This window comes from Mustela nivalis (assembly GCF_964662115.1).
Source record: "Mustela nivalis genome assembly, chromosome: 8".
Lineage (NCBI taxonomy): Eukaryota > Metazoa > Chordata > Mammalia > Carnivora > Mustelidae > Mustela > Mustela nivalis.
In genome coordinates this window covers 68090222-68114480 of record NC_139027.1, presented here as the reverse complement: position 1 = coordinate 68114480, position 24259 = coordinate 68090222, and positions in this window count along the sequence as shown.

The window sequence follows — 24259 nt, the reverse complement described above, 5'->3', positions numbered from 1 at the left end:
AGTTTTAGGTTAAAAATTGTTTTAATTCAGTTATCTTTCCTCCATTTATTCTTCTTGTTCCCTGCTAAGCTTCATAGACCTGCTTAAACTATGTAACTTTGGTGGGTTTGAAAACAGTTTGCTTTGCTCCTCTGCATGTCACCAAGCCCTGCCATCTCTGTTAATGGAGCTGCTATTCTGGTGTCCCAGTTCCAGTTGTCACCAGCTAGTCTTTACTCTCCCCTAGATGCACTCAGGAATGTTGAAGTTTCTTCTAATGTGACAGAGAAGAAGTAGCATAGAAAGAGGGGGAGAGCAAGAAAGAAAAAAAGGGAGAGAATGAGGAAGGGAGAGGGGCAGGAAGATATACAAGATGTGCATAAAGATACAAAGGAAGAGAGACAACAGAAGACAGATGTACCAGAAAGGAATGCATAGCTAGAGAGTGGCTTAGCATGTGCCTACAATCCCATAGACTTCTCAGTCTTGAATCTTCCTTCCTTTAATCAAACCCCAGATCAATGTATTTTGTCAATCTCATAACACTGTTGATTCACACTGAGCTTTTAACCAAAACCACACTCTTCGTTTTTTGTTTTTGTTTTTTTTTACAAACATAATAATACTTCAACATTCATTGAGACCTGTCTCTGTGCCTAAAATCCTTTAAAGTCATTTAATCCCACAACATTCATAACAGATCAGTACTTTTATAAAACTATTTCCATTTTATAGTTGAAAAAATTGAAAAACAGAAAAGTTAAGCAACTTGTTCATCCATATACAGTGAGTAAAGGGCACACCAAAGATTCCAGCCTATCCTACACTTAAAAAAAAAATCCAGCTACTGGGGTGCCTGGGTGGCTCAGTGGGTTAAAGCCTCTGCCTTTGGCTCAGGTCATGATCCTGGGTCCTACAGATCCAGCCCCATATCAGGGTCCCTGCTCAGCAGGGAGCATGCTTCTCCCTCTCCCTGCCTCTGGCTTGTCCTCTCTCTCATTATCTCTCTCTCTCTCTCTCAAATAAATAAATAAAATCTTAATAAATAAATCCAACTACATTTTACTATTCATTTTATTTTTTATAAACTTGGTCCATTATTTCTTCTTGTCACTTTTTAAAAAATATTTATTTATTTGACAGAGAGGGAGATCACAAGTAGAGAGGCAGACAGAGAGAGGGGGTAAACAGGCTCTCCGCTGAGCAGAGAGTCCAATGTGGGGCTCGATCCCAGGACCCATAGACCATGACTTGAGCTGAAGGCAGAGGCTTAACCCACTGAGCCACTAGGCACCTCCTTCTTGTCACTTTAATCTTGACTCTCTCAAGAGTTGTCTATTCTCTCAGCTTCTTCTAACAGGCAAATAATAAACTTCAGTTTTTCCTTATGCAAAATATTCATGAACTTGGTGCAGAGAATGGTCAACGATGGACTATAGTGGTATATGCTTTCTCACAAATTATATTGATTCATGTATCTATACACTTTTGATGAGGACATTTAACTATTTTAATACAATCTAGATTAATTTGTATACAGATATATTTTCCCGTCTTATTCACTGTTTTAAATACTTGGCTGCCCTTTGTTTATACCTATATGTTTCTAATGGTTTACCAGTAGGCCTATCAAATCATTTAAGTAAAATTATCTACACTTGAGTATCTTCCAAGTAGTTTCAATGAGATAATTTTCAAAGGTAATTGATATTTCAATGATTATTTTAAAAGATTGTATTTATTCATTTTTTTTTAAAGATTTTATTTATTTATTTGACAGAGAGAGATCACAAGTAGGCAGAGAGAGAGAGAGGAGAAAGCAGGCTTCCTGCTGAGCAGAGAGCCCGATGTGGGACTCGATCCCAGGACCCTGAGATCATGACCTGAGCCGAAGGCAGCGGCTTAACCCACTGAGCCACCCAGGTGCCCCTGTATTTATTCATTTTGAGAGAGATAGAGAGAGCGAAGGAAGGGGCAGAGGTGGAGGGAGAAGGACAAACAGACTCTGTACTGAGTATAGAACCTGACATGGGCTTGATATCTTGACCCTGAGACGATGACCTGAACTGAAATCAAGTTGAATGCTCAACTAACTAAGCCAACCAGATGCCTCAACATTTCAATGACTTTGAATTAGAGATTCTTCATCTTATCCTTAAGATATAGATATAGAAATATAGTTTTAAGAAGTGTGTAATTGTGTGTATATATGTGTGTGTGTGTGTATACACACATAAATTTTAGATGTACACATTTAAGCCAACTTTATTTATAAAATTTTATTTTTGAAATAGAAATTTGACTGTTTATAATATTAATTACAGTTCTAGTCCTGGGAAATTTTCAGAGCTCAGGTAGTACAAATAGCTCAAAACTCAAGGACAGTATTCCTGTCAGTTTTCTGCCTTCTGAAATTATCCAAGTTCTAATCTTATATCACAGTGAATTTGTACCCCTTTTGTCTTTGAGGGAAACTCACAGTGGCAAGGAAGTGAGTTGAATTTCCAAATCAAAGTGTAGGCTCTTTTAATCTTCTAATTTCACCTCTCAGTTTCTTTCCAAAAGGACTACTAGAGAGTATTATTAAAAATTACACACGTTGCAAAGAACTTATACAACCAAAGACCAAAATAAGAAACAATACAATTTAACAATGGGTAGAAAACATGAACAGACATTTCCTCAAAGAAAATGTACAGATGACCAATAGACACATGAAATGATGTTCAGCATCACTCATCATCAGAGAAATGCAAATTAAAACCACAATTAGATATCACCTCACTCCTGTCAGAATGGTTAACGCCAAAACACAAGAAACAACAAGTGCTGGTGAGAATATGGAGAAAAGAGAACACTCATGTGTTGTTGGTGGGAATGCAAACTGGTACAACCACTATGGAAAATAGTATGGAGTTTCTTGAAAAAAACTAAAAAAAGAATTAACATATGATCCACTAATTCCACTGCTGGGTATTTACCCAAAGAACACAAAAACACTAATTCAAAAAGATATATGTTTCTCCTATGTTTACTACAGCATTATTTACAACAACCAAATTATGGAAATAGCCCAGGTATCTATCAGTAGATGAAGGGATAAAGGAAATGTGATACACACACACACACACACACACACACACACACACACACACACAAATATTAGGCTGAAAAAAAAAGAATGAAACCTACGGTCACCTGGGTATGTCAGTCAGTTAATCATCCAATTTTTTTTTTATTTCGGCTCAGGTAGTGATCTCAGGGTTGGGAGACTGAGCCCCATGTTGGGCTCCATTCTGGGCATGGAGCCTACTTAAGATTCCCTGATTCTATTTCTCCCTCTGCCCCTCCCCACTACCTTCTCTATTTGGGAAAAAAAAAAAAAGGAAAAAAACTAGAAATCTTGTCATGTGCATCAACTTGGATGGATCTACAGGGTATAATGCTAAGCAAAGTAAGTCACTCAGAGAAAGACAAATGCCATGTGATTTCACTCATAAGCAAAATGTAAGAAACAAAACAAAGAAGGAAAGGGACAAACCAAAAAACAGACTTATTAGCTCTAGGGAGAAAACTGATGGTTACCAGAGGGGAGGTTGCAGGACTGGGTGAAATAGGTAAAGGGGATTAAGAGTATACTTATCTTGGTGACCTCTAGTAATGTGCAGAATTGTTGAAGCACTATATTGTACACCTGAAACTAATAGAACATCCTATATTAACTATACTGGAATGAAAATTAAATATATATAAATATATATATGCATGTTGTAATCAATACCACGTCCCTGGCTTTCTGTGGGGGGTGTTTGGACATCACTGTTAATAAGGTAGGCACTAAACTTTGCCAGGGTGTTTTAGTAAATGCAGAGCCCTGACAAGTCCTCAGCAAGAAGTGCTTGAACATGTGGTGCCAGGTTGATATAGACTGGCAACTGCATAAATTGTCCAATGTACTTATCTTTGTTTCTGCAGCTTCTTTCTCTTATCTAAAAGACAGAAAGGCCTGTCCATTTCACAAACAGAAGATGGTCAGAGGGTGAAACAAAATTAGCATGTACGCCTGTAATTGCTCAATCATCTCCCCTCCCCAAAATCACTGCAAATGACTCTCTTTTTCTTTGCAGGAATAATTGTGCACCTGCTTTTCAAAACACAAAAGCTGGTTTTGCCTTTGTGCATAAAATGTGATTTGGAGAATTTAGGGATCATGCAACCACATATTTACATAATCAAATGGCAAACTGCAATTTATTTTAAGCTCATGGATTCTTTGTTCTTCCTTACCCAACAATCATGTAAATAATGCCAAAAGCACTGGTGCCTGTCTGACACTTGGGGGTTAGCTTTAGTTTGTATAACACTGTCTCAAGGACACATGGCAGAGTAATAGATATAAATGATTCTGGGACATTCTTATGAAAATACCTACTATTTCCTGGTACATGGCAAAGTCATTTTTAGAATTTTTTTTTTTCCATCTACCCACCTTGTGCACATTACAATTTGTGTTCCCTAGGGGGAAAAGAAGTATAAGGTTTCTTGTTGATGATCCAAGAAATGTGAATAAAGTTGTTGGCAGATGGTTCACACATTTCATTCTGAAATATCTTATAGTGACAAATAACAAAGTGTATATAATTAGCTCTATGCAGATGGCATGCCAAGTGTTGATATTCATCTCTGCAGACTTTTTACAAAGATACTATTTTAAGAGTCAAGTTTCAGAGACAGCCCCATGAGCCCTCTAGAGAGGAACTAAGCAAGGTTTTACCAAGAAGGACCATGCCATCAAGTTAAGTTCTCTTTACCAAGAAGGCTCTCTGCTCCCAGGTCATTCCATGGTTGGAACAGCCTGTCAGTCACCTCCTCAAAAACTTTTTTCCTGACCATCCAAACACTTCTAATTCCTTCCCTCTCCTAGCTCATCTCTTATTATCATTGTTTATTTGTCTTTTAGTTTTTATTGCGATACTTGAGGTTAAGTGGTAAGTATTGACCTTGACCATCTTGTCCACTGCCATATCCTGGCCTTGTTATCATAGTGCATGGCATTTGAGAGTTCCTCAAATAATATTTACATGAATAATTTTTGTAGTTCACCCTTCACTGGTCAAAGTAATCAAAATGTTTAAGCTAATACCTATTCTCCATTTATCCAGTATTAGTATATATAGCAGAAATTAACAGATTGAGCTAATATCTCTGCTATAAAGATTTTATTCTTTTTTTCAATATTTGCTTTCGTTTAGTTTGACAGCTACATATGGTAGACAGAGAATGTGGAAAAAGACCAGGACTGAATATAAATGGAAAGCAGAGTTTGATATACTTGTTTATTTTCTTTCCAATAAATAGGTATATTTATATAGGTATATTTTAGGTATATAAATAGGTATTTTCTTTCCAATAAATAGCTTTCCAATAAATAGGTATCATGTCAGTTTAACTTATTTATTTATTCTGTACTCTGAGGCCATGTGCCTAACAGATACTTTGTAGTGTTGGTGACATACTAGATATACTAGTAAGGAAAAGTATTGTCTTACTGAAGAGAATGGATGCCCACATTTTAATTTTTTTTCCTTCATAAGTTATTATTATAATTAAAAAGTTCTGTCCCTGGGCTCAATAATATATATGTAAGAAGATATTTATAATATTACATATTTCTGATTTTGGTGGGGCCAATGAACAGAAGGTAATCCAAAGAAATAGAAGTAGGCATTATTATGCTTTTATTTTAATTATTCTTTTAAAGAACAGCATATCTGAGTTTCCATTTTGATGATGCTCTATTTTCTCATAAAATGTCCTCTGTTTCATGGTGTGAATCAATCACTGCTTTCAATGATTTTTTTTTCTCCATCTCGGTTCACTGAAGTCTTGAGCATTCTGTTTCCTTAAAGTAATTTGATTGTCTTGATTCATAATCTTGTTCCAGATCTCAAATATTTGCTCCTCTGGTTTTAAGCAGAAACAGCTGAACATTTTGAGAACTCACTCAGTGAAACATAAACAACAGGTTTAAAGTACCAAAATGGAACATTACCTTCTTCCCCAGTGTCTTTTTAATTGTTAAATTTAAATGCTTTATACTGAGTATCCATAAAATGCAATGATTGGCTCAGCTGGGATTCTGCTGTTTTCCACTTTCTTTATATATTTTTTAAAAATGCAACTGTTTTGTTTTATAAAGATGTTGCAGGTTCTATGTATTTTCTCTGTTCTCTAAGCTTTCAGTGCACAAGGGGATCCTTATTATAGCCATGTTTTCAGCTCTCATTGCAAAAAGTTGGGCATATTAAAGTCACCAAATCTCCAAACTCTTAATCTACATAAACTCCAGTGGGCCCCAAACTGCTGTGAATGAAGAACAGCTGATCCTAATTGTTCCCTAATGCCAAGGCTTCCTGGAAAGCCAGTTGCTGCATGGTAACACTTCAGAAGCCATAAGGAGCCCAGCAAATGGAGGTGAAAACAATAGTATCAGTATCTGAAGTCTCATACACTAGAGTAACACAAGTCAATTTCCAGGTCAGGACCCACTCTGGGGTGCTGAATGATGATCCAAGCCCTGTGTTCTGGTGTGCTAAAAGACACACACACACTAGACTGGAACGTAACAATAAACATTCTGCTGTCGTTGAAAAAACAAACAAACAAAATCTATGAAAGAAAATGTAGATAATCATTTCTTCTCCTACCTTTATGGACACCCAATTTAATTAATTTTCTTCTCATTTCTGTCATAATTTCAGATTCACCTCTAGAATTATTGTCTCCTCTGAATCTCCTAAGCTAATTATGACCAGAGTAAGATGAATTTAAATAGTCTGTCTACCTTCTTCCATTGATGACCTTAGAAATTAATGGAGATTCAGAGGATCCACTTGAACGGTGAAATGGACATTTTTGCTTAGCCTTCATTTGGTAAACATAGCTTCTGAAAAATAGATTTCATATGTTTTTTCTAAAATGAAGCCTATCTGATTGCCTTCTTTCTGTAGAGAGGGCTATATGATGACAGGTACAGAGACATGCTCTCTTCTCAGGTAAATTTATGTCAGTTACAAAAGATTTAGGTCTAATGTTATGGCATTGTCCCCAAATCCAACAGGAGTAGAGAACAAAGAGAGCAGTGTGGTTTCAAATAGAGCTAAAAGATTCAGAGAAGACAATGGCCCTTAGTAGAATACACAGACTCTGTAAGTCATCATTTCATCCAGTTATGAAGAACCATCAGACAAGCCCAAATTGAGGGACAGTTTTCAAAATATAACTGACCTGTGCCCTTAAACATTATTAGTAACATGAAAGACAAAGAAAGGGAGAGGAATTTTTATAGATTAAAGAAGATTAAAGAGCTAGGACAACTGAACGACTCAGAAGTCTTTTGCTTATAAAGGGCTTTGCTGGGACAGCTGGTAAACTTTGCATAATACCTATAGATTACATACTATGTTGTATCAGAATTGATTTCCTGATTTTGAAAATTATAATTATGTAAGAGAATGTACTTGTTCTTGGGAAACGTACACTGAAGTATGTAGAAGTAAATGGGGGAAGAGGTCTACAACTCGCTCTCAAACTGTTCAAAAAAAAAAAAAAGAAAACATGTACATGGTGAGAAAAAAATGAGGGAGAGGTGAGAGAGGGAGAGAGAGAAAATAAATGTGGAAAAATCTTAAAAATAGTGGTAAAGAGAGATGCCTAGGTGACTCAGTTGGTTAAGCAGCTGCCTTCCGCTCAGGTCATGATCCCAGTGTCCTGGGATTGAGTCCCACATCGGGCCCCTTGCTTGGCAGGGAGCCTGCTTCTCCCTCTGCCTCTGCCTGCCATTCTGTCTGCCTGTGCTCACTCGCTCTCCCTCTCTCTGACAAATAAATAAAATCTTTAAAAAAAATAGTGGTAAAGAGTACTTATAAGTATGTTACGTGAACTATTTAGTAACTTTTCTATAAGTTTGAAACTATTCCAAAATAGAAAGTTAAAAACTTGGCTCTCTGTGTTGAGTCTTTCTCTTAGAGCTGAACCACAAAGGAAAGGGCTCACTTCTCTGGTGAGTGTTGTACCTGACCTGCCTGATCTTCCCTCAGTGAACAGTTTCTTAGTTCTGGTTCTGGAACCCTTCCTAAGCATAAAAAAAGTCTATTTTCAACCTGCAGTCTCTTAAGTTAATATCTATAAATATATTTGCAACACTTGGCATTTCAGAGGTGCTAGAATCTGTATATTATTTTTCTACATATTTATTTTATATTTAGAGGTTTTATTTTTTTTTAAGATTTTATTTATTTATTTGAGAGAGAGAGACAGTGAGAGAGAACATGAGCGAGGAGAAGGTCAGAGGGAGAAGCAGACTCCCCGCGGAGCTGGGAGCCAGATGTGGGACTCGATCCCGGGACTCCAGGATCACGACCTGAGCCAAAGGCAGTCGTCCAACCAACTGAGCCACCCAGGCACCCCTAGAGGTTTTATTTTAAAAATTTATTTGTATATGCCTTTCCAGTGTTCTCAGAACATTTCCCATTAATGGTAGACAAGCAAAGGTATAAGAGGTAAAATTGCACTTATGTTATTTCTGCTAGGCATCAAGCACTATAATGAACATATTCTTTGTAAAATTTATTACTCATAACAGCACTGTGAGGTATTTTAAGTATTAATGGTGAGAACAGAGTCTCAGGGAGGTTACAAAATTTTCCCAAGTTCACACAGCTAACAAATGTAGAGTCAGTATTTGAACCCGTGATTGTCTAGTTCCAAATTTAGTCAATTTCTTTTTACTACTATGCTGCTTTCCACATACTGCATACTTCTACATAAATTAAAGTTTAATGTCCATTTGGTAAAGATCAAATGGGAAGAAAATAATATGTCCACATTATGTAAGTGAATGTTATCATTGCAAAAAATAATAAAAGATAAGCCATGCATTTAATTGATGGAAGAAGGAAGGATAATAGCATATAAGGGGAGGTAAATTACTGACTGACACCAAATTCTAAGAGTTTTCAAGACTGATATTCTCTATCTCTAACATTCCAGGACTTAGAGAACATTCTGGTCTTTAAATGTTTCCTCATTTAATAAATTACCATTGAAAATTATGTTCAGTTTAGAATTTTACCGGATACCTTGAAGAAGATGTGCTTTTGGAGTGTGTGCCAATAATCTTTCACCACTAGAAAATAATGATCTAGAAATTGGTATGACTTTTATTTTTTTAAAAGATTTTATTTATTTATTTAACAGACAGAGATCACAAGTAGGCAGGGAGGCAGGCAGAGAGAGAGAGGAAGGGAAGCAGGCTCCCCGCTGAGCAGAGAGCCCGATGAGGGGCTCAATCCCAGGACCCTGAGACCATGACCTGAGCCGAAGGCAGAGGCTTAACCCACTGAGTCACCCAGGTGCCCCTGGTATGACTTTTAAAGAAGAAAACTATCAAATAATTTCTGGCAAGCCAAATCTAAGTATCATTGTTAAGAATGCTAAGAAAGAACTGTAATAAAGTCAGAAATGGGGATCCAACAATTATTTGAGGGGGCTTCCCAGTTCAGATATGTAAGATATTTTCCTGACTCCCCTGAACCTGTCCCATTTACAAGCATGATTTCATGGTCAATTAATCATTAAATTTTTTCACTCAGTACATATTTATTGAATACTTACGATCTTCCAGACATTATTGTAGGTACTAAGGTGACATTAGTGAACAGGATAGACAAATATTTTTAGGGCTTACATTCTAATGGGAGAGAAAGACAATAATGGAGCAAGAGAAATATTAAAGAAGGTAAAGTCATATTTTAATAAGTGTGCAATAAAGAATATGTGTTTGGCAATGTGAAAAGGTCATGCATAGTCTGACTAGGTGACTATTGCTGTAAGACTTGATAGTTTATAAAAAGTCTTCCATCTAAGGCATGAGGAACCAGTTTCAGCAGGTAGAATAATAGATGCAAAAGCCATGAGACAGGTGCTTGGTGTTTCCTAGGAAAAGAAAGTCAATCAGGCAGAATTGTATTGAATGAGGAGAAAAAAGGAAGGAATTCATGCCAACAAATTAGAACAAGCATGATTAGAACCAGTAATGACCTCGGTAAGTAGTTTTGGATTTTGTCATTAGAGGGTGTTACACTGGTATGTTATATAATGTGGTCTATATTTTAATGTGATTTTTTGGCTGCTCTTTGAGAAGTGGATTGTAGAAAGCCAAGAGTATAATAGATGAGAGGAGTGGTAGGCTATTGTAGTAAACTGGACATGGATTAGGAAACTAGCTGTAGCAGTGGAAATGAGGGAGCAGATTTACATTTTAATGGTAAAGCAATTAGGTAGGACAGACTGATGGATTGGAAGTGAATGAGGAAATCAAGGAGACCCTCTAAATTTTTTGTATTATACAACTAGGTGGACACTGGTGTGATTATGAAAGAAAATAAATTTATTTTAGAAACAAATTACATTCCATAATATTGACTAATCTGTGAATATATATACTAAAAATTGCCTTATTAATGCGTTAACTTTTTTCCTTCTATATCAATTGGCCATTTTAATGATAAACATTTCCAAGATCATCAAATAATTTTTTCTGGCATCTATATTTCTTCAAAAAATCAGAATGCCAGAATTTTCTATTCTTACATGAAAAAAATAAGAAAGTTTATGTGCTTACTTTTTAAGGCTTAATTGACAATAAATTAAAAATAATACTAAAATTAATTAAGAACTTTAATACTAAAATTAATACTAAAATTAATTTAAGAATTTAAATAATCCAATCACAGATAAATGATGACCCATAGATGAACAAATATTGCTGAACATCCAACACCCGAGTTATTTCTGTTACATAATTACAACTCAGAGTTTTTCAACAAATACACCAATTAAACAATGAAATGCTTCCCCAAGAATGTGTTATACAATCTGGGCAACCCCATGATACAATCTGAATAACTATAGCAAAGTGATCAGAAAGGAGAAAAAAAAAAAAACATTTTCTAGAAACTCTAAGTTAAGGGCCAAGGTTCTTAACATAAAGTGAAATATTTTATTCTCCTGATAAAGAGGCAGATAGAGGCATCATTTTTTTATTGAGTTTTGATGGCCTCAGTTCTAAGGAGATTGTTTTGAAGATCTAGGCATAGTAGGATTACAGGGGCTCCACCAAGTGTTCTCCTCAGGCCCCTTGGACCCACACTATATTTTGGGCCACATGAGTCAGTCTCAATAATGTTTGAGTTCTGACTAGTTTCACTGAGCTTTTACTGCTGAATTTACTTTATATCAGAATCTGTAACCAAATAAGGTTTACATAAAGTCAATAGACCAACGTCTTTGTATAATTAAGCCTAGTCTTTGTGTCAGGTTATTTACACAAACATATTCTTTGATATGGGAAATACTTAAACCTAGAATTTTGTATAAGCTCATTAGACCTTTAGGTTTGAAAGTATGCCATTTAGTAATCTCTCTTCTTTTTTTTTTTTTTTTTTGTGCTATTAACCTGTTTATTCTCCTGTTACTTGATTTGCTTTTACAGTTTTATTTATACATACATACATATATATGACTGTATATATATGTATATATGTATATGTATATATTATATATATATATGTATGTATATATGTATACATAGTCTGGTTTATATATTTTTGCTGTTTCCTGGTTTTATTCTTTATGTTGAATGTATAAGAGGATCTTTCATCGAGGCATCAGCCAAATAACTGTCAATTCTAGTGCAGTTCTAAGGGCCAGTGTTTTTTAGACTGGTAAAAATTGATGAAAAGTTAATTGGTCAAACTTTCCCTTGGTGCTCTATAAATCTTTCATGATTTGTCAATTTGTGAAAAAATGCTCTTTTGTTTAGACTCTACTCCATTATTAACGCCATCAGGTTGTTGATTATATGACCCCTTCGTAGCCTCTGCTTGGTGTGAAAACCCAGGACATTATTTACAAGCACATACTATTGACCAATCATAATGACCTTTATTTCTTGTCTGTTTTTCAGTGTGTGTTAAAGAACCTTCTACTGGAAGAACTCCAGGCTTCCCCAAATCACTATATAAAATTAGCAGTCTGTTTTTCTTGATCAACATAGCTTTCCTTTATTATAAAAATCAATAATTTGCCTTTTAATTTTGGATATTGCAAGGTTTTCTCATAATGCTTTGACTAATTCTGGATTTATTGCTCTCTGAAATATAAAGACAAAGATAAATTTACTGCTTACTAGAGTGAAATAGTACTATGTTGGTCAGGCACAATCCACCCCCAAAAAGAAACCTGTTAATTTCATACAGGGTTTTGAGGAGCATGAAGTTTGGAGATGGGTAGATTTTCAGAGGTGTATATGTGCACATTTACATATGTGCCGTATTTATATTTACATATGTGCAGTATTTATAGTTTATTGTTGAGTAGTATATGTACTAGAATGAGTTCATTTCCCATTATCTGACTTTTAAAAGCAAAAGGCTGTCACTGATTGTTCAACTTGTAAACTGTGCTCACAGAGGCAGATTTGCAGGGATGGATAAATGGGTTTAAAACTGGTTTTGATAGCTACATGTTTACATAGCTGTGGAACAGTCCATTCCAAGGAGTGAGGGAATCTCTCTTTATTTTCAGTCTCCTATTTTATTTTCTTGGTCAAACAAAGCTTCTATTAACAGAAAGGTTTCTGAACTTCAGCATTATTGGTATTTTAGATCAGATAATTCTTTGTTGTGTGTGTTCATGGTTGGGAGGTTGTTTTATGCATTGGAGGATGCCTAACAATGTTTAAGAATATTTCTGGTACTTCCTTTCCCCAATCACGACAACCAAAAAACATCTTCAGACTTTGCCACATGTCCCCAGTGGAGCTGGGAAGGCAAAACAAAATCACCCCTATAAAAACAATTGGTGTTGAAAGATGAGGGTTTCTAGTGAATCCCAGATTCAGGAAGGTGACCACTATAGGCTAAATATGAAGGGCCAAAGAATAAAGCAGAAAAATGTGAACACAAGAATAATAAATAAAAGTATGCAGAGGATCATGATATATCAAAGAATCTTTCCATCAGCAGCTTGCTGCAAGGATCTTGAGTAAACAGTAAATTTTCACAGAATGTCTGCTTCTAGAGGTTTACGGAAACCTCTATTTACCTAAGGGAATAATGCAGCTCTTGTACAGATCTCTTCTGTTTTTTCCCCCAATGGAATTGGGTTTGATAAAGACAACAATGTTTCTAAGTAAGAGGCAAAGTCTTGCCTAATATAAAATTGTGAATAAGTGCTCCAGTTACATATGTCCTTCAATGACTGGATTAAATATGTTGGAATGTTCTAAGTAGGAAACCCAAATCTAATATTTTTGTTTTCTTTTTGCTTCTATGAATATTGTAGATTTTTATAGGGACATTAGTAAACCAACCCAGAAAATAAACAGTAGGAATATATATATATATATATATATATATATATATATATATATATGATAGAGGCAATTAAATAAAATCTACTTGAAGAGTGCTTCATGCTATACCTGTACAAATATATGAAAAATATATAGAATTGTATAAAAGTTATGAAAGATGAAAGTTACCTGAGATCCTGCACTCAGATAAAGCCCTGTTAATATGTGGTTTTGATTCTTTTTGTCCTTTCTCTATGTTTACACACATACCCAGACACAATCAATTATATATAAATGGAATCATATTTCTTGGACAACTTCTCATGTCAGTAAATACATAATTTTTATGTGTATAATCATTTTATATATCTAAGTATTTTCTGTTGCATATTTGTACCATAATTTAAATGGTTAGTTATTTATTGATGGACATACAAATTGTTCACATTTTTTTTTCCTGTAACAAAGCACACAACAATAAATATCCACTTATCTGTGCCTTTTTCTTGCTACTACTGCAGGGCCAAAATCTCTATGCATTAAAATTTTGATTCAGATTGCCAAAATGGCCTACAGAATTCCCTAACCACTTGTACCGAGTTAATATTCCTAAAAGACACAAGTTGATACATTTACGCCATGGATGATTAAGGGCAGCTTGACTTAGAGTCATTTACATTTTCAAGGAAGACAACTGTGGAATGAAATTAATTAATTCAAGAGGAAAGAAACATTAAAGATACGATTTGTAGGGAATCCTTCTTAAGTCCCACAACAGAAACCACCATTAATGTTACTTATGACATTAGCAAAATGAAATATTTATATAAACTGAGAAACATGGTGTTAGTGTAAATGCAGAAGGGTTTTAACTTGTATACTTTCCTCAAGAAATTGGTTAAGATCTTAGACTGATAGCTGTTAATTACATGAATAATATGTGGGTATGAAATGATTCAGATTGTTAGAATACACAAAACCTTTTTTGAAATGTTATTTTATATATTTAATCTTTTTATTTTTACCTTGATACAATGCATATATACCCAGACACCTCCTAATTAGTGCCTGAGGGAAATTCAACAAACGAAACCATTATTAAGAGGTGAATAAAAATAAAGAAAAAGATGGAAAGAGAGTTGTGTGGGGATGGGATAAAAGTTTGTAAAGGATTTGGGAAAGAAAAAAGAAAACTTGTGGGATTTTACTGGAAGGAAGTTACAAATTTATTACGGAAGAGAGAATGAAAAATTGGAATTTGACTCTGATCACTGTAATTATCAGTAATGGTCAATTGTAATTATTATAATTTAGAAAAATGAAGGAATCTGGCTGGCACTAGGCATTTAATTACCATGTTATGACCACACTATTGGAAAGCTTTCATTTGTATTCACTGAGATGAATAATTTCCCTTTGATTTACTGAGAAGAAAGCAAGTTTCCCCTGCTTTACTTATATATTACAACCTGCTGGAGAAATTTCTCATTCATATTTCTTTTATGAGAAAGATCTGCATTATTGTTCTTTGTTGTAAGTTCTATTTTTTGAGAGCATTTATAGTCTGCACTTAAATGAAGTATAGTGGCCTGTCCCTTACAACTGAATTGATAGCTCTAGGTGTAAAACACTCACTAAAATGGAGCATTTCATTCATTAAGACTTAGTATTTCTGTTTTACATTTACAGATGACTATTCTGTTTTTCTGATAAGAGCTTTCATATTCATTACTTCACTTTTACTGTAAGAGTTTATATATTCCTATCTTTCTGATAAGAAATCTGAGTTGGAAAATTGAAGATTTTTTCTTTTTCTTTTCCTTTTCTATTTTTTAATTTCTTTTTTCTTTTTTGACCCAATATGTATTTCTGTAATGTGAGACAAAGGTGTAAATTTATTTTCTTAGAGATCATTCATTGTACCAGTAACACATTAAATAAACCATCTTTCTTCTTGGAGAAGTAATATCACTTTTATCTTATATTAATTTTTTTCTGTGCCTGGGCCTACCTATATATCTACACATTTATCTATACATTTATATGTATGTATATTTTTATTTACTTATTTATTTGACAGAGAGAGATAAATCACAAGTAGGTAGAGAGGCAGGCAAGCCCAATGCGGGGCTCTATCCCAGGACCCTGAGATCATGACCTGAGCCAAAGGCAGAGGCTTAACCCACTGAGCCACCCAGGTGCCCCTGTGCATATATTCTTTATGAACTCTGTATTTACACTTTTTTGAACACCATATTATTTTGATCACAAGTATATAGTCAATTTAAATATCATATAAAACATGTTATTCTAACTCAGATAATAATACAGAAGAGTCTCTACAGAACAGTATAAAACACTTTAAAAATTCAATAGATAATGGATAGGTTTTATAAACTGATAATTCACAGAACAAGAATTGACATAACTTCAGTACAGTAAAAATAACTGAATTAAAATTCAATGTGAGACAATTTTTTTACACATTAATGAAGGAAGAAAAAGAAGAAAGCAAGAATTTTTAAAAAAGAGAGAGTGAATTGTTGGCATAGGAATTTCTAGTGCTTTTCTCCTGCCTAGAATCGTCAGTATGAACAACATTCTCTATGTGACAATACCTTCACAAGAACGAAAGATTCCAGGTAAAGGATTACAGCACCTGGGTAAAGCATAAAATTAGAAAAGATTCACTGAGGAGGGCAGGAGGATAGATGCACATTACACTCATCACCCCTTCCTCAAGCCCAGGCAGCATAGTGGAAAGTAAGATCCCCACCTCATGGAAGAAGGACAGTGAGGTCACGACCTGAGTTCACCGCAGACCCCAGAGTCAGTCCATCCTAGCACCAGACCTACTCTGGTAACCCTAGGTGGCTCCCTGAAGACTCCTGTAAACCCAGACCCATAGATCATCCCAGCATCTGCTAATTCATTAATCAAAATCCTCTCAACAAAGAAAAAAGTTCAGGAGAGATGATTTCACAGTAAATTTTACCAAACATTTTAAAAGAGTTAACACCAATCCTTCCCATAGTCTTCCAAAAAATTGAAGAGGGAAGATTCTCAGACTCATTTTATGAGACCAACCTTATTTTCATTCCAAAGCCAGAGGAAGACACTACAAGAAAAGAGAACTGTAGACTGGCATCCTTGATTAATATAGGTGTAAAAATTCTCAACAAATTATTAGCAAACTGTAAGTGCTGGCAACACTAATTCCAACTTTAGCTGCCCATCTAGTCCATGCCCACACAGAGATCTCCCTTGGTGCTATATGTCCCAGGCCTCCTGGAAGTTAAAATGATCTCTGACTGGAATGTGGGAGGGAGGGCTTGTTCTGATCTTCCCTAAAAATGGTGCCCCTTGAAATAACTACCCTGTGGCTTCACTACCATGCCCCTCAATCCATAAAAACTAGAGGTTAAAGTCTGAATAGGTATAGAGAAAGGGCAGAGAATAGAGGCAACATAGCACCTAAATTGCCTCTCCACTCAATTAACCACTGTCAGTAAGTGACCCTGAATAAAATTCTGTGTAAATGGTGTGGAGTGGCTTGTTTCTTTTTTTTTTGTTCTCAGTCTAAATGATACATTATTGACCCTCCTCCACTTTCTAAAACAATCTGAATTTAATACCATATTTAAAAGGATCATATACCATGATCAAGTGGGATTTATCTCTGGGATGCAAGGCTGGTCCAACATATGCAGATCAGTAAGTGTGATGTACTACATTAATAGAGTAAAAGATAAAAATCATAATTATTTCAGTAGATGCAGAAAATCATTAAAATTCAATGTCCTTTCATGACTAAAATGCAACAAATTGAATATAGAAAGAACGTACATTGACATAACAAAGACCAAATATGAAAAACCTACAGCTAACATATTCAGTGGTGATAGGTTGAAAACCTTTTTTTCTAAAATCAGGCACATGGAAAGGTATCTATTTTCACCACTTGTATTCAACATAGTACAGGAAGTCCTGGATAGAGCAATCAGGCAAGAAAAAAAAAATGCATTTAAATTGGAAGAGAAAAAGTAAAATTGTCTCTGTTTGAAGATGATATGAATTTGTATATAAAAATCCTAAAGACTTCATGAGGTACCTGCCTTGAGCTCAGGCATCTGCCTTGAAGCATCTGCCTTGAGCTCAGGCCATGATCCCAGGGTACTGGGATGGAGCCCCACATCGGGCTTCCTGCTCAGTGGGGAGTCTATTTCTCTTCTCCCTCTTCCCTTCCCCCTGCTTGTGTTCTCTCTCTCTCTCTCTCTCTCTGTCAAATAATAAATAAATAAAATCTTTAGAAAGGAGAAAATCCTAAAGACTTTACCAAAGAAAACTTGGTAGATCTAATCAATGAGTTCAATAAAGTTGCAAGATACAAAATCAACATACAGAAATCAGTTATGTTTCTATACACTAATAACAAAGTATCTGGAAAAAAATTGCCTTCACTGTAGCATCAAAAACAAAAAATACTTAAGAATAAATTTCACCAAAAGGCTAAAAGATCTACACATTGGAAAATATAAGCTGATGAAGGAAACTTAAGAAGACACAAATATAAATGGAAAGATGTTCATGTTTATGGGTTGGAAGAATTAATATTGCTAATATGCCTATACTACCCAAGCTATCTATACATTGAATGCATCCTATCAAAACTCAAATGGCATTTTTTACAGATACAGAGAAAAAAAAAACTCCTAGAATTTGTATGGAACCATAAGAGACTCCAAATAGCTAAAGCCATCTCAAAAAAGAAGAGTAAAGTTGGAGGCATTACACTTCCTGCTCTCAAACCATACAACATAGCTAGAGTAATTAAATTGATATGGTACAGGCATAGAAACAAACACAAACCAATGGAACAGAATCAAGATCCCAGAATCAAACCCATGTGTGTATGGTTAACTAATATTTGACAAGGGAGCCACAATACCCAATAAGCAAAGAATAGTCTCTCCAATAAGGTGATGGGAAAACTGGATATCCACATCCAAAAAAAAAAAAAAAAATTGAACCCCTAATAACACCACTCACAAAAATTTAATCAAAATGGATTAAAGACAAAAACAGAAGAAGAAGACCCCAAAACGGTAAAACTAACAGAAGAAAAATAGGTTAAAGTCTTCTTGACACTGATCTTAGCAACAATTTTTGGAAATAACATTAGAAGCACAAACAAAAACAAACATAAACAAGTGAGACTATATTTAACTATAAAGCTTCTGCATAGTAAAATAAACATTCACCAAAATGAAAAGGTAAACTACAGAATGAGAGAGAATATCTGCAAACCATCTTTTCATCAAGGATTAATACCCAAAATATATAGGGAACTCATACAACTCAGAAGAAAAATCCAATTAAAAATAACAAGAGACCTTTGGTGAGTGCTGTGAAGTGTGTAAACCTGGTGATTCACAGACCTGTACCCCTGGGGATAAAAATATATGTTTATAAAAAATAAAAAATTAAAAAAAAATAACAAAAGACTTGAATTGACATTTTTCAGAAGAAGACATGCAAATGACCAATAGGTACATAAAGTGTTCTCAACATCAGTAATCATCAGGGAGAAGCAAATCAAAATCACAATAAGATACCACTTCACACCTGTTAGGGAAGAAATAACAAGTGGTGGCAAAGAGTGGAGGAAAGGGAAACCGTATGCACTATTAACAGGAATGTATTGGTATAGACACTATGTAAAACAGTTTGGAGTCTCCTCAAAAAACTAGAGCTACCATTTGACTCAGCAATCGCACTTGTGGGTATGTATCCAAAGGAATCAACATCACTGTCTTGACAAGATATCTGCACCCCCATGTTCATAGCAGCATTATTCACAATAACCAAGACATGGAAATAAGCTCAGTGTCTGTCAGTGGATAAATGGATAAAGAAAATGTGTTATATCTATAACAGAATGTCATTCAACCATACAAAAGAAGGAAAACCTGTCTTTTGTGACAATATGGCTGGACCTCAAAGACATTATGCCAAGTAAAATAATTTGAACAGAGAAAGATAAATATTACATGTTTTCATTTATATGTGCAATCTAAAAAAACTGAATTTTGGAAATAAATATCAGTATGCTGATTGCCAGGAGCTGAGGAGAGTGGAGGAAATGTGGAGAGGTTGGTCGAAAGGTACAAACATCCAGCTATAAGATGAATAATTTCTGGGGATCTAATGTACAGCAAGGTGATTAGTTAACAATACAGTATTACATACTTAAAAGTTAAGAAAATACAGGGTACCTGGTGGGCTCAGTGGGTTAAGCCTCTGCCTTCAGCTTGGGTCATCATCTCAGAGTCCTGGGATCAAGCCCCACATTGGACTCTCTGCTCAGCAGGGAGCCTGCTTCTCCCTCTCTCTCTGCCTGACTCTCAGCCTACTTGTGATCTCTGTCTGTCAAATAAATTAATTAAAAAATCTAAAAAAAAAAAACTAAGAAAGTGAATTGTAAAACTCACCACGTATAACAAATGGTAAATATGTGAGCTGGTGGATATATTACATAATCTTATTGTGGTGGATATTTCATGGTATAATGTGTATCATATCATTATGTTGTACACTTTAAACTTATGTTATATGACAATGTCTCAATAAATCTGGAAAAAGAGAAGTCCTTCATTTTGTATGTGCTTATGAGCATCAAATAAAGTGTGGAAAGTCATAACTACACCTTGGAGAAATGGGGTAACCTAAATGAGGCAGGAACAAAAATGGAGATGAAACTAAACTTTTTTCCGATATTTTTAATTTAAAAAGCACACATCTGCTGGTTTGCAATTAAAAAATTGAGTGCAATAAAAATTAGAAAAAATGTGGTTTGTGAACATCTAGAGAATTATAAAATGTAAACATAATTTCAGAATAAGAATTATCCTCATCATGCATCTTACTTTGGATTCTCTAAAATCAGACACCGAAATAAAGATTTGTGCTCAAGCAGCTTATTGGGAAGGGTACGAAAATATTCTTGGGTGTGGAAAAGTAAAACAGGGAGGGAAGTCATCCAGTATAGGGTATGTTATCAAGCACTTGGACACTGTGAGTTATCCTGGCCAAGGGCTAAAAAAGTTGGAGTACTTAAATACCAGCTCTAGTCATATAGACAATGATTCGTGAGGGAAACATTAGCTTTTTCATTTTGGAAAACATTATACATTATACATTAGCTTTTGTCCTCTGAAAAATTATTCCAATCAGGGTACTATGTCACTTTAAACAGTCTCGTCTGCAATTTGTAAACATTTAGTTTAATGTTTGTGCTTATTTTCTCTTCTACTAAAGTGAAACTTAACTAACAAACCACGGGTAAAAAGGTGAGTCTAAAGGGAGATAGTTTAATTTCTTATGCATACTTTGATGACTTTTAACCCAATAGCTGTTATATTAAATATGTATAATCTTATATGTTTATATCAGTTCCTATTTTTGAAAGAATTATCCTCTTTTATAGATTTGGTTATATTATTATTAGGCAAAATATCTGCAACATTTTGAAAATTTAAATACATTCAACATTTTAAATATCTCTTTCTATTCTCAAAATGAACCATGTCCATTTGAAAACTTAAATCTCTCTCAAATACAAGAAATTATCTTGTTACCCAGGCCTTGTAAATGAACTACAAATAGAGTAATCTTTAGTAATGAATATATTTTTTGTTAAAATCTCATTTAAATTTTGTTGGCTTTGTTGTTGCATGAAAGGAGGAAATCTTTAGATTGATTGATTTGATCAAACTTTCTGGGCACTTGTCATACTCTGCTGACCATTGATTTCATATCCAGCTGACTTCAAAATGACTAAGCGACAAGGTGATTTCTCTCTTCCTTCTGTCTCTTCTACAGTCAACCTTGTTTAGAACCTGTTTATTGACATTTCCATTGTAATACAACATGAGGTTGTTTTTTTTTTAAAGATTTTATTTATTTATTTGACAGAGAGAGATCACAAGTAGGCAGAGAGGCAAGCAGAGAGAGAGAGAGAGAGGAGGAAGCAGGCTCCCTGCTGAGCAGAGAGCCTGATGCGGGACTCGATCCCAGGACCCTGAGATCATGACCTGAGCCGAAGGCAGCGGCTTAATCCACTGAGCCACCCAGGCGCCCTAGGTTGTTTTTACAATACAGTGTCCAATAGGTTATTATTTCCTTAGATTTGTTCAAGGACTAATGGGATACATTTCTATAAGTAGCCACAACAATGTTTGCAAAATTATGGAAAAGGGAAGATATTAATAAGAGGATAGGGTTCAAAGACTATTTTATTTCATTTTGAAAATGACTGGAGAAAACCTATGTATGCAAGGAACTCTGGTAGTCTTGTTAGATCAAAATAATTAAAATCTTTTTTCTCCTCTATAGCTCTAGTAGAATCAAAACCAAGAAATCTCTTAAGTATTCTGAATTGTAAATCTCATTTCTGAAGATGGATCTAGCGATGATAACACAGTTAGAAAAAGAACTAAAATGCAAATAGTAGTAATTGACTATGTGACTTATGCCCATTACTAGTAACAACAGACTTCAAGAAAAATAAAATTAAACTCCCTTTCAATTCCTTCTGTTTATATTTCCACCAATCATAAACCTTGCTGTCCTGGTTTTGTCATATAATTCGTTCCCCAGGAAAACAAGACAGACCTGTGGGAGCTGAACTGAACTTTACCTTTTCCCTATTCACTTTAATCCACATCAATATTTTAAGAAGGTTAATGGACAAGTGGTTATCCTGCTGTGTAGAGCTCTGCAAATAGCCAGACGAGGCCCTCTGCTAGGAGGGGCTTTTTAGTTAAAAGTCTGTTGTGAAAGAAATCCAGCTCAGCCTAACTGTAAAAAATGGGGCACTTACTGTTTCTAATAATTAGGAACTCTGGATCAGATGGATCTAGGAATACAAAGGCGGTCACTGAGTTATCCATTTATGGGCTTCCATCCACCCCCCCCCCCCCTTCTCTCCTATTCCATTTCTCTTCCCTCGGCTCCCTTCTGTTCCCCTCCTATCCACTTCCCCTGCCTCCTCCCTCAGCCCTCAACACATTACTGTGCTGGTCTCATCCTTTTACTGAAGCTGGTTTAATAGCCCTTGATTCATATCTAGTCAGACTAACAAACTATGTTGACTTACTGGTTTAAAAGAAACAACTATTTTATAATTTTTCATGATTCTGTGGGTCAGGAATTCTGACAGGGCACAGAGAAATGGCTCATCTCTTATTCGCTTGCTGACCGCAAGATCGTGACTATCCTGGATACCTTCTTTCCTTCCAGGTCTGGCACTCCAGCCAAGATGGCAGAAATCATCCCTAATAATGCTAAAATAATGATTAAATAATAATGACTTACCCCCCATACATTTTATTCCCCCCCCCATACATTTTAATAAGGAAACTTGTAATAACATTCTGAGTGTTAGACTTTATCCATCCTGTAGATACACATTCTTTTCAGTTATTCTAAATGATTTAATAGAAAGTGCTATTTAGTATTATTTTAATAACTTAATTATACCTATAGAAATAATCATGTGATTTTTCTTAATTTAGTGTGATTTCTTTTTAAAAAATTTTTATTTGAAGATAGTTGACATACAATGTTACATTGGTTTCAGGTGTACGATGTAATGATTCAACCTCTCTATACATTGTGCTGTGCTCACCACAAGCATAGCTATCATCTGTCCCGTACATTATTATCGTATCATTGAATATATTCCCTGTGCTGTGCTTTAATTTCTAGGACTTGTTCATTCCATAACTGAAAGCCTGTATCTCCCACTCAGCTTTACCCATATTACCCACCCTTCCAACCCTCTCCACTCTGGCAACCAGCAAACTGATGGTTCTCTATGTTTACAGGCCTGATTCTGTTGTTTGTTCATTTGTTTTGATTTTTTTTTATCTTTAAAAACTTTTATTTGTTTTGATTTTTAGATTCCACAGGTGAATAAAATCATATGGCATTTGTCTTTCTCAGTCTGACTTATTTCACTTAGCATTATACCCTCTAGGTCTTTCCATATTATCTCAAATGGTATAATCTAAACCTTTTTAATGGCTCCATAGTATTTCATTATATATGTGTGTGTGTGTTTGTGTGAGTACATGCACAAAACATCTTTCTTATCCATTCATTCATTGATGGATACTAGATTGCTTCCATATCTATGCTATTGTAAATAATGTTACAATATATGCAGGGATGCATATATTTTCAAATTAGTGTTTTCATTTTCTTTGGGTAGATACCCAGTTGTGAAATGATTGGATCATATAGTATTTCTATGTTTAATTTTTTTACGAACCTCTATATTATTTTCTATAGTGGCTATACTGATTTATATTATGAATATAGAAATTTATTACTAAATGTATTTTATAATTCTTGCAAGTAGGGTAAAACATCACTATGCTTTGATTTATTAAATTTTAATGAAAAGTCAATTTTTATTTGTTAGTTATTTAAGATGCTTATGTTCCCAAGTGAGATTTTCTAGTCTTTTTCTTCGTTTTTTGGCTTGGATTGATATTATTAGGTCATGTATCTTTGCAAAATTAATTATTATTAAAATATATATATATATTGTATATATAATTAATTAACTTTCAGTATTTTTCCTTCTTAAAGTATTATATTTTCTTTGGAACTCTTAGAAGAAATGATCATAAAACCATCTAGTTAGGAGCCATTCTTTGAGGCAATATTCTCATAATGTTTTTAGTCCTTTTACAGTTGTGAGTTTGAGGTATTTTTACTGCTTGAGTCAATTTTTTGTAAATTACATTTTTTATGAAAAAAAAAAGGTTCATTTTATTATCACAAAATTGGTGTTAT